At 38.9% G+C, this 16,203-nt stretch overlaps 1 long non-coding RNA gene across 1 annotated transcript; it reads right to left on the minus strand.

Moving 5' to 3' along the window:
• Positions 1-3,839: 3,839 nt before the first annotated feature.
• Positions 3,840-10,846, minus strand: LOC140615366 (uncharacterized). Its single transcript, XR_012016036.1, has 2 exons — positions 10,761-10,846; positions 3,840-3,985 (listed from the first exon to the last, which is right to left on the minus strand). It is a non-coding gene; the product is annotated as an uncharacterized lncRNA (long non-coding RNA).
• Positions 10,847-16,203: the final 5,357 nt, after the last annotated feature.

Raw genomic sequence — 16,203 nt, forward strand, 5'->3', positions numbered from 1 at the left:
AGGCCTGGCTCAAGACCTCCCTTTTCTAAGCGTTGCTCCTAATTAAGCGTGCCTCTCATTGAACTCTCCCATCCTCTGCTTAGCATTTTGGTGTTGGAGGTGAGCAGGGTCCTGGGGGGCAAGTAGAAGCAATGGAGATATTGGAGGAAAGGATGTGGAGTGCCGAACATCCACAAGGCAGAGACTCGGAGACGAACAGATACTGCTCCCCTTTTATTTGCTCCTATTGAACCTTATCCATTGCTCTAGGTGTTTGCTCCTGAAACTGGGGTCCTTATACCGGAATCAGCATAAACACCTAGGTGCTTTTGTAAGAAGTTCAGACTCCTAGGTTCCACTCCAGGCCTACTGAATGAAAATCTTCATTTGTGCAAGATGCCCCAAGTGACCTTTATGCACATTAAAATTCTACAACCACTGTGCTAATGTAGACTTATTACGCTGCACGACAGTTGTTTATTTCCTTGCCTGTCTCTCCTTACACTGAGTTCCTCCAAGGATGAACTGCATTTTATGGATCCCTGTAGCCTAGCACCTAGCCCAGTGTCCAGGAAGAAGTAGAAATAAAATAGCTACCACATAATCCAGGCTTATTATTTGTCAGGTGCTGATATAGATGATAGATAGATAGATAGATAGATAGATAGATAGATAGATAGATAGATAATAGATTGATAGATGGTAGACAGATATATAGATAGGTAGATAGATGATAGATAAATAGATGATAGATAGTTGATAGTTGATACATAGATGATGATAGATAGATTGATAGATGGATGATAGACAAATAGATGATAGATGATAGATTGATAGATGGTAGACAGATATATAGATAGATAGATAGATAGATAGATAGATAGATAGATAGATGATAGATAGTAGATGTATAGATAGGTAGATAGATAGATGATAGATAGATGATAGATGATTGATAGATAAATTGATGATAGGTAGATAGATAGATAGATGATAAATAGATGATAGATTGATAGATAGATGGTAGACAGATATATAGATAGGTATAGAGATGATAGATAATAGATAGATGATAGATATAGATAGATGATAGATGATAGATAGATAGATAAGTAGATAGATGATAAATAGATGATAGATTGATAGATGGTAGACAGATATATAGATAGGTAGATAGATAGATGATAGATAAATAGATGATAGTTGATAGATGATAGATAGATAGATAGATAGATAGATAGTAGATAGGTGATAGATGATAGATGATAGATGATAGATAGGTGATAGATGGTAGATAGATGATAAACAGATGGTAGATAGATGATAGGTAAGGTCGGGAAGCAGGGAGCCGTAGGAGGGCCTGGCGGGGGGGGGTGCCTGCCTCCAGGGCCCCGCCCCTCAGCCCGGCTTGGCTCCGCCCCTGGACGCGGAGCAGGTGCACAGGGAGACCCGCGGGAGGCCGTGCCCCCGACAGCCACCTGTGCGCCCCGGGGGGGGGCGGCATGCAGGGCCCGGGTGACCCCGACATGAGCTCCCCCCCAGCTGCCAGCAGCGCCCTTGCAGCCGCGAGCTCCCCTGCTCTAGAGGACCTGGGGACCCTCACGGAGACACGCGGGTCCTCAGGAGGGCAACGTGCTGGCCACAGTTATTTAAAAACAAAACAAAACTTTATTTTGCTATTTTAATTCCACAGACACTTCATTACTAATCGACCCTGGAGCTTTCAGTTTCTAGAAAACATACACACATTTCCTTTTTTTTTTTTTTTAAGTTCTTTGTGTGACTGCCTGGTTGGATTTATTGTAATTTTACTTGTTTGTTCTTGCCAAAGTGAGAGCAATTTAAAAGACTAGGAGGTCTAAGTGTAATATATCCGGCCACCGCGTTTCCCCTACCCTGACTGTCCTCCAGGAAAAAACATCACTCCCCGAAATAAAGTCACAGGTGTGCTGTGGCCATTCAGCCAATATCTGTGACACTCGGATATTTCCAAGGCAACCTTCAGGGGGCCACAACTTGACAAATCTAGAAAGTACTATAGATAGCTGCAACTTGTAAATGATTTGAGATCTTTGTTCTCAAATCATTTACAAGTTGCAGCACAAATACAGACACATAGATCAATGGAACAGAATAGAGAATCCAGAAGTGGACCCTGAACTTTATGGTCAACTAATATTCGATAAAGGAGGAAAGACTATCCACTGGAAGAAAGACAGTCTCTTCAATAAATGGTGCTGGGAAAATTGGACATCCACATGCAGAAGAATGAAACTAGACCACTCTCTTGCACCAGACACAAAGATAAGCTCAAAATGGATGAAAGATCTTAATGTGAGACAAGAGTCCATCAAAATCCTAGAGGAGAACACAGGCAACACCCTTTCTGAACTGGGCCACAGCAACTTCTTGCAAGATGCATCCATGAAGGCAAAAGAAACAAAAGCAAAAATGAACTATTGGGACTTCATCAAGACAAAATCTTCTGCAGCATAAGAAACTGTCAACAAAACTAAGAAACAACTTACAGAATGGGAGAAGATATTTGCAAATGATGTATCAGATAAAGGGCTAGTATCCAGGATCTATAAAAAACTTATTAAACTCAATAGCAAAGGAACAAACAATCCAATCATGAAATGGGCAGAAGACATGAAGAGAAATCTCACGGAGAAAGACATAGACATGGCCAACATGCACATGAGAAAATGCTCTGCATCACTTGCCATCAGGGAAATACAAATCAAAACCACGATGAGATCCCCCCTCACAGCAGTGAGAAGGGAAAATTAACAAGGCAGGAAACCACACATGTTGGAGAGGATGCGGAGAAAGGGAAACCCTCTGCACTGTTGGTGGGAATGTGAACTGGTGCAGCCACTCTGGAAAACTGTGTGGAGGTTCCTCCAAGAGTTACAAATAGACCTGCCCTACGACCCAGCAATTGCACTGCTGGGGATTTACCCCAAAGATACAGATGCAGTGAAATGCCGGGACACCTGCACCCCGATGTTTCTAGCAGCAATGTCCACAATAGCCAAACTGTGGAAGGAGCCTCGGTGTCCATCGAAAGATGATGGATAAAGAAGCTGTGGTCTATGTATACAGTGGGATATTCCTCAGCCATTAGAAATGACAAATACCCACCATTTGCTTCGACGTGGATGGAACTGGAGGGTATGATGCTGAGTGAAATAAGTCAATCGGAGAAGGACAAACATTATATGGTCTCATTCATTTGGGGAATATAAAAAATAGTGACAGGGAATAAAGGGGAAAGGAGAAAAAATGAGTGGGAAATATCAATGAGGGAGACAGAACATGAGAGACTCCTAACTCTGGGAAATGAACTGGGGGTGGTGGAAGGGGAGGAGAGCGGGGGGTGGGGGTGACTGGGTGACGGGCACTGAGGGGGGCACTTGACGGGATGAGCACCGGGGGTTATTCTATATGTTGGCAAATTAAACACCAATAAAAAAAAATTTTTTTTAATCTCAAAAAGCAGAATGGGGTGGAGTAGTTAGGGGTAAGGGAAATAGGCAACAACTACAAAATTATTTTTTCCTAAATAAACCAGAATCTGCTTGATGACTACTTTTATCCTTTCTCAAAAACAATCTAGTGATTTATATGTTTAAGTTCTTCAAGGCTAATCAAAGGCTTGATCCTAGAAGACAATTTTCTTGATTGGCAGAAAATAAAGCTATTCATTACATAAAGCAAGAGGGCTGGCAATACATTTTAGCTCAGTTTACTTTCTATGCTAATATCAAAATATGTGAAATTAAGCATTTAGTCAACAACAACAAGAACAACAACAACAAAATACCACACTGGAATTATTAAATCGGTTATCAAAATGACTGCAAAAAAGGAAACCATTTTTATTTAGATTGCTTGAACTCTGATGTCCAGTTTGAGAGTGGAGTCCTCAGCACTGATTGCATTGTTCAGGCAAAAAATGACCGTGGAGTCAAGAAAGGAAAAAGCAACAGGTTTCCCACTTCTGTCAAAATAAAAGCCAAGTTTAACATAAACACATTTTCCCTAGACGTGATCCACAGAATGTCTCCTTTGAGATGTTATTTGGAGACAATAAGACATCACTTTGAACAAATACAATTTTAATTTATGAAAGAACTTTTACAAAGGCATAATGTGATCTACTCTGCTTGTGACCGCCGGGACATGACCAGTTTGAGGAATTTGGAGAATCTGGTGTGTTGAAAAGCCATCAGGCATCTTTTATTAATTCTAGGCATCGCAATTTTTGGTCCTTAGTTTTGTTTAAAAAACAAACACATACACACCCAGATTGTAAATTTTGATTCTTTTGGCGTTACGTATAATAGAGAGGATCACCAGAATTCATGTTCCATTCTGTTTTCCCCAGTGATTGACAGGTCCTGAGAATGAAGTCATGTTAATATGTAGCTTCAGACTATTCTGGGGTCAACTTGAGGGTGATGCCCAAGTGGTTAGAGTAGGTATGAGAGAGCAATTTTGTACAACCCATTGGTTGACAATGGACTCATGTGAAGAGGTTCCTTGGAAATCCACCAGGATAATGGGAAAATGGAGTATCAACAAAGTTATCTTGACATGTGACACCAAGACACAGCTGCTAGAAACCCAGATACTTGTCCTCTCTGAAGATCTGAGAAAGAAATCACCACCAGGCACTTACAATGTGCCAGACACTGTTCTACACTCTTATCCCCATGAATTTATCAAATCCTTTCAATAAGCCTGTAAGGAAGAAATTATTATTATTATTATTATTCCCATGTTACTTGTGAGTTAGAAAAGTAATTCACCAGTCATAGGTGGTAAATATCTCAAACCCACTTTGAGGAATGTACATATGCGTGTGCGTTTGTGTGTGTAAATGGACATGGGGAGGCTGTTTATATAGCTTCCTAGAAGTGTTTCTCTTGTAAGAAACCAGCCTTATGGCAATAGTCGCCTAGAACATTTTTAAAACTTATTTTAAATATATTAGCTCAGGAGAAGAATTTTCTAGCTGCTTCACTGTTAAAAAAATAATAATAACGAGGGACATCTGGGTGGCTCAGTTGGTTGAGTGTCTGACTCTTGATTTCAGCTCAGATCTTGACCTCAGGGTTGTTAGTTCAAGCCCCACATTGGGCTTCATATTGGGCATGGAGCCTACATAAAATAAAATAATAATGATAATGATAATAATAATAATAATAATTGAAATTTATCTTCAATCTATTTTATAACTTACCATATTTTCTACATTTTTTAATTTATACTTTTAAACAGGGAAGAGAGAGTACCTGGGTAAGGGAATGCACCCATATTTAGAGTCCCAACCAAAAAAAAAATATATTAGATGGGAAACCAATAATAATTGAGACTTTGTAATGAGGCAAACCTGCCTCATACTCTGCCCTTCATATCTTAGGAGTCCTGCTGAAGGTTATTAACCTCTCTGAGCATTAGTGTCCTCATCTACAAAATGAGCAAAAATATTTACTCATGGAATGATTGTAAGAATTAACTGAGGAAACGATATAATTTAAAGACTCGGCATTGTGTTGTTGCTTGATATATGTTTATTCTCTCCTTTATTGCTTGGTGGGTCTGTTTGTTTGACTGTTTGTTTTAGATCCAGTGGCTGACAGGTCCCAGGACAAGACCTAGGAAATGGCTCGCAGAGAAACCCTAACAGGCCCATACCCCACTCTGCCTTAGCTGAGCTCCAAGTCCAGATTGTCCCCCAAGAGAGCAGAAATCCCTGGGAATTTAGAGATTCATAATATATGTTCTAATTTCTGGTAACCTCATAACAGCATCTTGAATTTTATACAAAGGTCTGTTAGCGGGCTTGATAAATTTTGGAGTTTGAATGACTGGAAATAATTTTGTCAAGATTTAACCCTTCGCCACATGAGATGAGAAGGTTAACCCTCTTTTTTATGTTAGCATTGTAATCATTATTATCATTATTATTATTAAAGGTAAGTGGGCAATAATAAATAGAAAATACCTTTTTAAAATCAATTTGTCCTCACAATCTGAAATTGGTGAGAATCCATTCACGGTCTAAAGGGAAAATCTTACATATCTGATGATATAGTGTCATGGATGCTTCAAGGATCAGTTCTTCATGTTTAGTTCCACATTACAGATTAATATTTTGGGCCAACGCAAGAGTATTTATTTATCTCTTAAATATACTGGGATCTTCCTCATTACTGTCCTAACATATGGCCACACTCGGTCAAACAGAGAGGTTATGGAAAACTAAAAATAAAGAATCCATTTTCCAAAGTAACACAATGAGTTCCTGAAACTTAGAGGATACTTCTCACTCATTCTTCCATTCAGTCATTTGAGAAGTAATAATCAGAGTTTCTCAAAAATGGCACTATTGACATCTTGGACCAGATGATTCTTTGTTGTAGGGACTATGCTGTGCACTCTAGTGTATTTAGCCCTGGCCTCTACCACTAATCCCAGTGACACCTCTTTTCCCAGTCTGACAACCCAAAACATCCCTGGGCTTTGACAACTGTCCCGTAGGAAGAAGTTGGGGACAAAATTGCACCCGGGTGGGGACCCTCCTACTCTAGATCCACATACCAATAAGTAACTGACATCAGTGAAAGCTCCCTATACTATTCTTGGTCCAAGTCACCCAAATTTCCTTGTTCGAAAATGAATTCCAGGCTATTTTGGTTTCCTGGAAAAGTTTATGACACAACATTTTCACTGAATTCAAATAAGGTCACACGTACACACTTGTGAAATTCAAACCTTTCCTAAGCAACTAATTTGTTTCAGAGGGGGAAAAAAAGAGTATTAAATTCAATTGCTTGGGAGGCTTTGATATCTATCAGATCCATTAATGAACACAGTTTAAAGGGCAGTGTTGCATACAATATGGCTTTTGCGGGAGGCATCTTAGAAAGGCAAGTATCTTGTGACCACTGGAGAAATTGTTTTGTCCACCCATACAATTCTATATTCATCCGTGTACATCTTTGACCTGGGTTCCAGAAGTTTCACACAACTTAACATGTGCTATCAGTCATCAGAAGCCAAAACAAAGAAACAAAAACAGAACAGAACACCTTGGGAAAATTCCTCCATCATTTAGGATCATTTAAGTGTGAGGTATATAAAGTGGGTTTTCTCTCAAATGTCAACTCACATTAATTAGTAGTGGCTGCCTGGAGCGCTGGGTTCAGAAAAGCTCCAAGACCACGCCTGTTAGCAGGAACGAAAGTCATGTTTGACTAGTGACGTCCATTCTGTCCACTGAATAGAAGATTAAATTTTATATGCCTGCTTTTTGCCATCCTTGATCCAGATACCTTTTTCATGATAGTGTCCATTATTTACATAGACTGGTTAGCTGCTTACCTGATTTCTAGGAATAGACTTGTATCTAACTCTTCAATATTATAGATGTTATCCTACTTGTTTCTACTGAACAATTTATAAGAATATGATTTTCTTTCTTATATGTTATGTGAGGATCAAGTAAAACTAAAGTTCATATCTCAAGAAAATCATTAAGAGTAGGATAAGGCTTCTCTCAGGATTTATTGATCCTTGTTTTTCATTTTAGATACTGGTATAACCTAAGGATAGAGACAATGCTATCAAAATAAGTTCTAGGTTCTTCTAGGTTAGCAATGTTTTATTGGAGTCTTCATAACCATCCCTCCATTTAAATACTTACCTACTAATTTATTCATTTAGTAAATATTTAAGGTCATAAGTGTACAAGTAAGATACCATATGATTATATTAGACATGAACTCTTCCCACAATAACCTTAAAATCTGGCAGAGGAAATAAGAAAGCAGACATTGTAAGGTTGGAAAAGATAAAATGATAAATACTACTGCAGAAATTTTATTTTTTTTTAAATTATAGGAAGACCTGAAGAGTTGAGATTCATTTCCAGGTGGGAAATCAGCAAAGAGATTGCCTTTGAGTGAGCCCTAAGGTATCAGTAAAATTATACTGGCATAGATGGAGGACATGGTAGCAAAGAAGACATTAATAAAAGGACAGAAGGGGATAGTTCTGGGGCGTAGATAAAAAAACAGCAAGCAGCTCAGTTTGAATGGAACACAGTATTAAAAAGGAAGTAGCAGGAAATAAATTTGGAAAGATAGAGTAGACTCAGACCTACACTGAGTCAAATATCAGAGTAGATACACATGATGAAATTCCAATTATACTTAATTGGAAGAGAGAGTTGGGTCATAATCTCTCTCTCTTTTTTTTTTTTTTTTTTGTATTTATGTCTCATGAACATGATTCAGTTGTTAGAAGAATGGGCTGTTTGCCTGCTTACCAAAGGAGGCCAAGCATCCTCCACTATACTGACAATAGTATTATTTTTATAAAGTGGGAGTGAGAGGACCCCTGGGTGGCTCAGCGGTTGGGCACCTGCCTTCGGCCCAGGCCGTGATCCTGGAGTCCGGGGATTGAGTCCCACATGGGGTCCCCGCAGGGAGCCTGCTTCTCCTTCTGCCTGTGTCTCTGCCTCTCTGTGTCTCTCATGAATAAATAAGTCTTTAAAAAAATAATAAAAATAAATAAAGAGGGAGTGGCCTTAAGAAAAGAATGGATTCTTTATCTAATTACCAGAGATATTATTTTTAAATATACTATATAAAACTAGAAATCATTTTATTTGGCATTTATTCTCTCATTTTAAATACAGACTTAAATGTTAAATAACTCTATACAACAGGACAGTTTTTCAGTTAGCTGGGGGGACATTTGCAGTCTGTTCTTTAAAAATGGTAGAACTAATTTGAATATTCTTCAGGGGATATACTGGGGTAATTTTATAACCAAAGCAGCTAGAAGATAAAAAAGCAATAACTACCATGATTGAGAGCTTAGTATATGACAGACATTGTGTAAATTTTTATTTAATTATTCATTCCATAAATATTACTGGAATAGCTACTCTATAGATGTGGTGCTAAGCACTGGGGATAGAATGACTGGCAAAGACAAAGAGCCTGGATTCCGCTAAGTGAATTAATTGAATGATCACAGCAATAATATGTAATTACAAATTGACAGAGCTATAAAGGAACAATAACAACATACTGAGAAAACACATTAAAATCGAATCTGACATAGGCTATAAGGTAAAGAAAGGCTGAATCATGATGGCCACTAAATGAAAGTAGAATGGGCAAAGGAAACAGCATTCTCATCAAAGGAAACACAAAATCTCTGAGGCAGTGAAGAGCATGGCATGTTAGAAGAACTCAAAGAAAGACTGTGAGTTGGAGAACAGAGAGAGGGAGGAAGAAGAATGCATGGCGAGAGATAGGCAAGGTGAGATAAAGTATGGATTTGGGCATAAATCTATGAGCAAAGGAAAAACAGTGAAAATTTTAGAGATTGGGGAGTTTAGAAGGAAATCTGATCAGATTTTCATTGCAAGCATATTACTTTCACTGCAATATGGAAATAGAGAAAAAGAAGGCAAAGGTGCAGGTGTGAATTCTCCTTTCAAGACAGTTATAGTGAGAGCTGAGGGTAAGAGGGTAAGAGCTGAGGGTCTATAGTAAGGAAGGTTAAAGAGACATTAAGGGAAAAGATGGAGAGAGGTAAATAGCTCCGGTATGTGGTGACACTGGCAGAACCCAGGGTTGGGAAAGGTGGAGGAGGGGAGACAAGGCATGGATTGGGTTATAAATCTATGAACAAGGAGAAGACAGTGAAATGTTTAGATGTAATCTGAGTTATGTTTTATATTTAAAATACGATCACGCTGGTTGCAGTAGGCATAAAAGGCAATAGGAGAGAAAGGGTATAAACAGGGTTGTACAGCATCCAGGGAAGACACGGTTTGGGTTGTCCCCAGAAAGATGACATTGGTAGTGGTGAGAGATGGGCGGATCCTGGATACATTTCAAAGATCCAGACCTATTTGTTAATAGATTAGATGAATATTAGATGTATGGTGTGAAAGAAAGGAAGACAATTGGATTGCACCATGGTTTGGGGCCTGAGCAGCCAAAAAAAATGGGTATCGATGTACTGAGATGAGGAGATTGAGAGAGGGCAAAGGAAGAGTTCAGTTGTCAGTAACATTTAGACAGAGATGGCTATTAGATGGAAGTGTAGATGCCCAAGAGGTGGCTGGAGAGAAGTGACAGGAATTCAGGGGAGAAGTCAGGGCTAAATATACAAATGCGGGAGTCATCACCCTAAAGGTAGCATTTATCACCAAAGACTTATATGATCAACTTGACTGAATGCAGACCAAGAAGAGGCAGAGGAGCAAGTCCTGAGGCACCCAGCACCTGGAGCCGGGGAAGAATAGGCACAAAGGAGACAGAAGCAGGAAAAGACCTAAAGAGAGCGGCGTCCTGGAAAACATGTTTCAAGAAGTAGGCAGCAATTGATTTTTTCAAATGCTAGTGATGACAAAAGAAATAAATAATTCCATGTCTGAGTGCCTCACATTTAGGTGTCATTTTTCTATATCATTTTTTTTTTACTAGTTCATAGAGAATCAATTCCAAGGCTCACATCTGGCAACCATTGGGCCACGTTTTATCTACAAATATATTTTGTTTGGCCAGCTCAGACTTTGTTTTGAAAAATTTAATTTTAAAGGCTTTATGTTGGTCATGTGCTCTGTAGTTAGCTAAAGATCTTGATGTTTTGTTTAAAACAGGTGTATGTTCCTGGGTCTTGCAGGCATTTATGGTAATGATATCACACACGCACCACAATACAATAATTATCGTACTTACACTTACCTCCCATAAGGTTAATTCAAAGGTATATCCTTTGAAATTTCCCATTCCTCCTAGTTCTGTGTCTATGGCAGGGAGAGTTACGGACTCCACGAGTATTCTATGTTCTAATTCTGGCACTTTAAATATGTTACCTTACCTGACAAAAGGAACCTCGTTGATGTTAAGGTTAATTGGTTGACCTTAAAATAGGGAGATTATCCTGGATTATCTAGTGGGCCCAATGTAATCACATGAGCACACAAAAGGAAAGCAGAAAGTGCAGTCAGAGAGCTGTGAAGTATTAGAAGAATATGCTATTGCTGGCTTGAAGACAGAGAGGGCTACATGACAAGGAAAAGGGGACCCCAGACCGACAACAAAAAATTCTGTATTATGGCAACAATTTGAATGAACTTGGCAGAAAGTTGTGCCCCAAACTCCAGAAAGGAAAGTGAGTCCTGATAATACTTTGATTTCAGCCTTTGAGACTCTGAGAATCCAGATAGGTTGCTGGATACTGGACTTCTTTTTTTTTTTTTTTAAGATTTTATTTATTTATTCATGAGAGACACAGAGAGAGAGAGAGAGAGAGAGAGAGGCAGAGGCACAGGCAGAGGGAGAAGCAGGCTCCATGCAGGGAGTCCAGTGTGGAACTCAATCCCGGGTCTCCAGGATTATGCCCTGGGCCAAAGGTGTCACTAAACCACTGAGCCACCTGGGCTGCCCTAAGAAATTATATCATAAATAACCGTGTACATAAGTGTGGTGGAATAATGTCATCCCCTCAAGACAGGCTCTAATCCCTGAAACCTGAGAATATATTAGATTCTATGGCAAAGGAGTATTAAACTTGTTTATTAGCTGAGCTCAAATAAAAAGATTATCCTGGTTAGGGCTGCCTGGGTGGCTCAGTTAGTTAAGTGTCTGACTCTTGATTTTGGCTCAGGTCATGATCTCAGGGTTGTGAGATCAAGCCCTCACAGCCCCACTCTGTACTGAGTGTGGAGCCTGCTCAAGATCTCTCTCTCCCTCTGCCCCTCTCCCATCCTCTCTCTCTTTCTCTATCTCTCTCTAATAGGAAAAAAAGATTATCCTGGTTTATCTGGGTGGTTCCATATAATTACAGGGTCCTTGAAAGTAGAAGAGGGAGGCAGTAAAAAGAATCAGTCAGAGAAAGATGTCACTAGACAAGTCATGAACAGAGATGCAATGTTGTTGGCTTTGAAAAATGGAGAAGGAGGTGGGAGCTTGGGAAGATGGCAGAGTAAGAGGGCCCTGAGCTCACTCCATCCCATGTTTGCAACCAGGTACCATCCACATCCAAGTCAATAAACCAAAGAGTGACTAAAGACTGGCAGACGAACTCTACAACTACATACAGAGAAGCTGCATCTGAAAGGTTGAGAAGGTCAAAAAGGTGGAAGGAGGCTGCCCACAGGAAGGAGGGAGCTGTGCATACAGAGAAGGCATAGAAATGGGCCTTGGCGACAGGGTACTTACACAGGGAAGACTAATCCCCATAACATTTGGGTTTAAAAACCAAAGGGGCTGAATTCCATGAAGTCGTAAAACCAGTGGGACTTGGAGCCTGGAGTTTTAAAAGTCAGCTGACTCAACAGAGGGTGAATCAAGAAAGTGAGTGATAGCTGGGTGACTGCCTTTAAAGAGGCAGCCTGCACAGAAAGGTGACATAAAAATGGCAGTTTATACAACACTGTGGGCAAATGAGAGACAGATCTGTTCCTATTGATTTCAGACCATGTTGGGGAACTTCTCCAAAAACAAGGAGCTAGAAAGCACCATTTTCCTCCCTTACCTCCCAGCATAAACACAGAGCCACCTGCAGGAAGCAGGATTGCAGACACTTGCTAGCTAACCAGCTAGCAGTGCACTATGCCCACAAGTCCTCTTGAGGTTTCACCCATTCCAACCCTTATAGCCTTTACCCTGGGCTCAGGGAAAATTTTGTTAAAGCTGTACACATGCCCCATCTAGCACCATTCCATGACCAGCCACTATGCCCTGCTGCCATTACATGATGTGCCCAGCCTTATGCCCCTGACTGCCTCAGTGTGCAGCCCCAGCCACCACAGTGCTTTGGAGAATCTGACATACAACTAATAGCCCAGCACAAATTTTGCTACAACCATCACTCCACTCTCAAATTCTCTGCCAGGCAGGCCACCCCTAAGACACCTTAGAGGTGGCCTGCCTAGCTCCCACTAACACCACAGAGAGCAGGCACAGCCCACAACACAGACAGAGTCAGTGCAAATAGCTGCACTGAAAGGAGAAGTGACTCAGATAAAACAGCAGGGCATAAGTAACACACATAGGATACTCTCCTGAAGTGCCAGGTTCTGGTGAAGAGGGGACATTGCACTGCAGGGCACTCTAGGACTACTTCCTCATAAACTTACTACTTTCAAGAGCAGAAGACATAGCTGACTTTCTTAACACAGAGAAAGAGACACAGATAGAGGAGACAGATAAATTTATTCCAAAAGAAAAAATAGGACAAGGCCATGGCCAGAGATCTAAGCAAAAAAGTAACAAGATAAAGTAACAAGCCTGATAATGTAAAGCAATGATCATAAGGATACTCACAGGACTTGAGAAAAGAATGGAAGACATGAGTGAGACCCTTAACACAGGGATAAGGAACAACATAGCGAAGATAAAGGGCTCAATAAATGAAATGAGAAACATGCTTGACAGAGTGAACAGCAGGATGAAAGAAGCAGAGGAACAAATTAGTGATCCAGAATGCAGAGTAATGGAAAGTAATCAATTGGACAAAAGAGAGAAAAAAAGAATTATGGAACATGAGAATAGACTTTGGGAACTCAGGGACATCATCAAACTTAATAACATTCATCTAATAGGAGTCCTGGAAGGAGAAGAGAGAGAAAAGACAGCAAAAAATTTATTTGAAGTATTAATAGCTGAAAACTTCCCTAATCTAAGGAGAAAACAGATATCCAGATCCAGGAGCCATAAGAACTTCCATCAAAATCAACAAAACAGATCCACATCAAGATATATTGTAATTAAATTGGCAAATTATACTGATAAAAAATGACTTTAAGCAGCAAAAGAAAGCAGTGACTTACAAGAGAGAACCCATAAAGATAGCAGGAGACTGTCCAACAGAAACTTTGAAAGACTGAAGGAAATGGTATGATATACTCAAAGAGCTGAATGGGAAAAATCTGCATCTAAGAATATTCTTTCCAATAAGGCTATCATTCAGAATAGAGGGCAGATAGAGTTTCCAAGACAAAAGCTAAAGGAGTTGATCACTAAATCAGCCCTGCAAGAAATATTAAATGGGACTCTTTGAGTGGAAAGGAGAGACCAAACGGGACAATACAAAGGTGGGAAACACAAAAGCAGTAAAAAATAAATATTTCTGTAAAAAAAAAAAAATCAGTCAAGAATCTCACAAAAGGATATAAAATGTAATAACATATACCTAAAATGTGGGGAAGAGAGGAGTAAAGGATGATTTCAAACTTAAATGACCATCAACTTAATTTAGGCTGCTGTAGGCAGAGGAGGTTATATACAAACCTAATGGTAACCATACCCCAAAACTACCAATAACATGCAAAGAATAAAGAGAAATCCAAACATATCACTAAAGAAATTCAGCAAAATACGAAATTAAGAAAGAAAAAGAAAGAAGAAAGAAGAAAGAAAGAAAGAAAGAAAGAAAGAAAGAAAGAAAGAAAGAAAGACAAGATCAGAGAAAAATCTTCAGAAATAATCACAGAACAAATAATAAAATGACAATAAATACATATATATCAATAACTACTTTGAATGCAAACGGACTAAAAGTTTCAATCGAAAGACATAGAATAACAGAATGGATAAAAGAAAACAAAGCCCATCTATATGCTGCCTACAAGAGACTCATTTTAGACCTAATGACACCTTCAGATTGAAAGTGAGGGGATGGAGAAACATCTATCATGCTAATGAATGTCAGAACTAAGCCAGAGTAACAATACTTATATAAGAGAAAATAGACTTTAATTAAAAACAAAGACTGTAACAAGGGACAGAGAAGGACACTGTATAATAATAAAGGGGACAAACCAGTAAGAGATAACAACTGTAAATATGTATCCATCCAACACAGGAGCACCCAAATACAGAAAAAAAAGTTAACACCAAATGTAAAGGAACTAATCAATAACGATACAATAATAGTAGGAGATTTCGACACCCTACTTACATCAATGGACAGATCATTTAAGCAGAAAATCAACAAGAAAACAATGCCTTTCAATGACATACTGGAACAGATGGATTTAACAAATATATTCAGAACGTTCCATCCTAAAAACAGCAGAATACACATTCTTTCCAAACGCACATGGAACATTCTCCAGAATAGATCACATATTAACTCACAAAACCAGCCTCAACAAATTCAGATAGATTGAAGTCATACTATGCTTCTGACCACAACACTATGAAACTAGAAGCCAACCACAAGAAAAAATCTGAAAAGACCACAAATACATAGAAGTTAACATGCTACTAAACAATGAATGGAGTCAAAGAGGAAATCAAAGAATAAATTAAAAAGTACATGGAAACAAATGAAAATGAAAACATAACCGTTCAAAGTAGCAAAAGTGGTTCTAAGAGGGCAGTGTAGAGCAATACAGGCCTACCACAAGAAGCAAGAAAAATGTCCAATAAACAACCAAACCTTACACCTAAAGGAGCTAGAAAAACAAAACAAACGAAACCTACCACTAGCAGAAGGAAGGAAATAATAAAGATTAGAGAATAAATAAATGATATAGACTAGAAAAAAAGTAAGACAAAATAAAAAACAATAGAACAGATCAGTGAAACCAGGAGCTAATGATTTGAAGATATTAGTAAAACTGATAAACCTCTAGCCAGACTTATCTAGAAAATAAGAAAAAGGAAAGAAGAAAATAAGAGAGGGGAAATAAAAGCAACATCACAGAAATACAAACAATTATTAGAGAATATTATGAAAAACTGTATACCGACAAATTGGACAACCTAGAATAAATAAATTCCTAGAAACATATAAACTGAGACTGAAATAGGAAGAAATAGAAAATTCAAACAGACTGATAACTAGCAAAGAAATTGAATCATTAATCAAAAACTCCCAGCAAAGCCCAGCACAGATGACTTCACAGGTAAACTTTACCAAACATTTAAAGAGTTAATACCTATTCTTCTCCAACTATTCCAAAAATAGAAACGGAAGGAAAACTTCCAAATTCATTCTATGAGACCAGCATTATCCTGATTCCAAAACCAGATAAAGACACCCCTAAAAAAGGGAACTATAGACCAAGGGCCTGATGAAAATAGATGCAAAAAACCTCAATAAAATACTAGCAAAACCAAATTCAACAACACATTTAAAAAAACATTCACCATAATTAAGTGGGATTTATTCCTG

Source organism: Canis lupus, chromosome 23 (assembly GCF_048164855.1).
Source record: "Canis lupus baileyi chromosome 23, mCanLup2.hap1, whole genome shotgun sequence".
Lineage (NCBI taxonomy): Eukaryota > Metazoa > Chordata > Mammalia > Carnivora > Canidae > Canis > Canis lupus.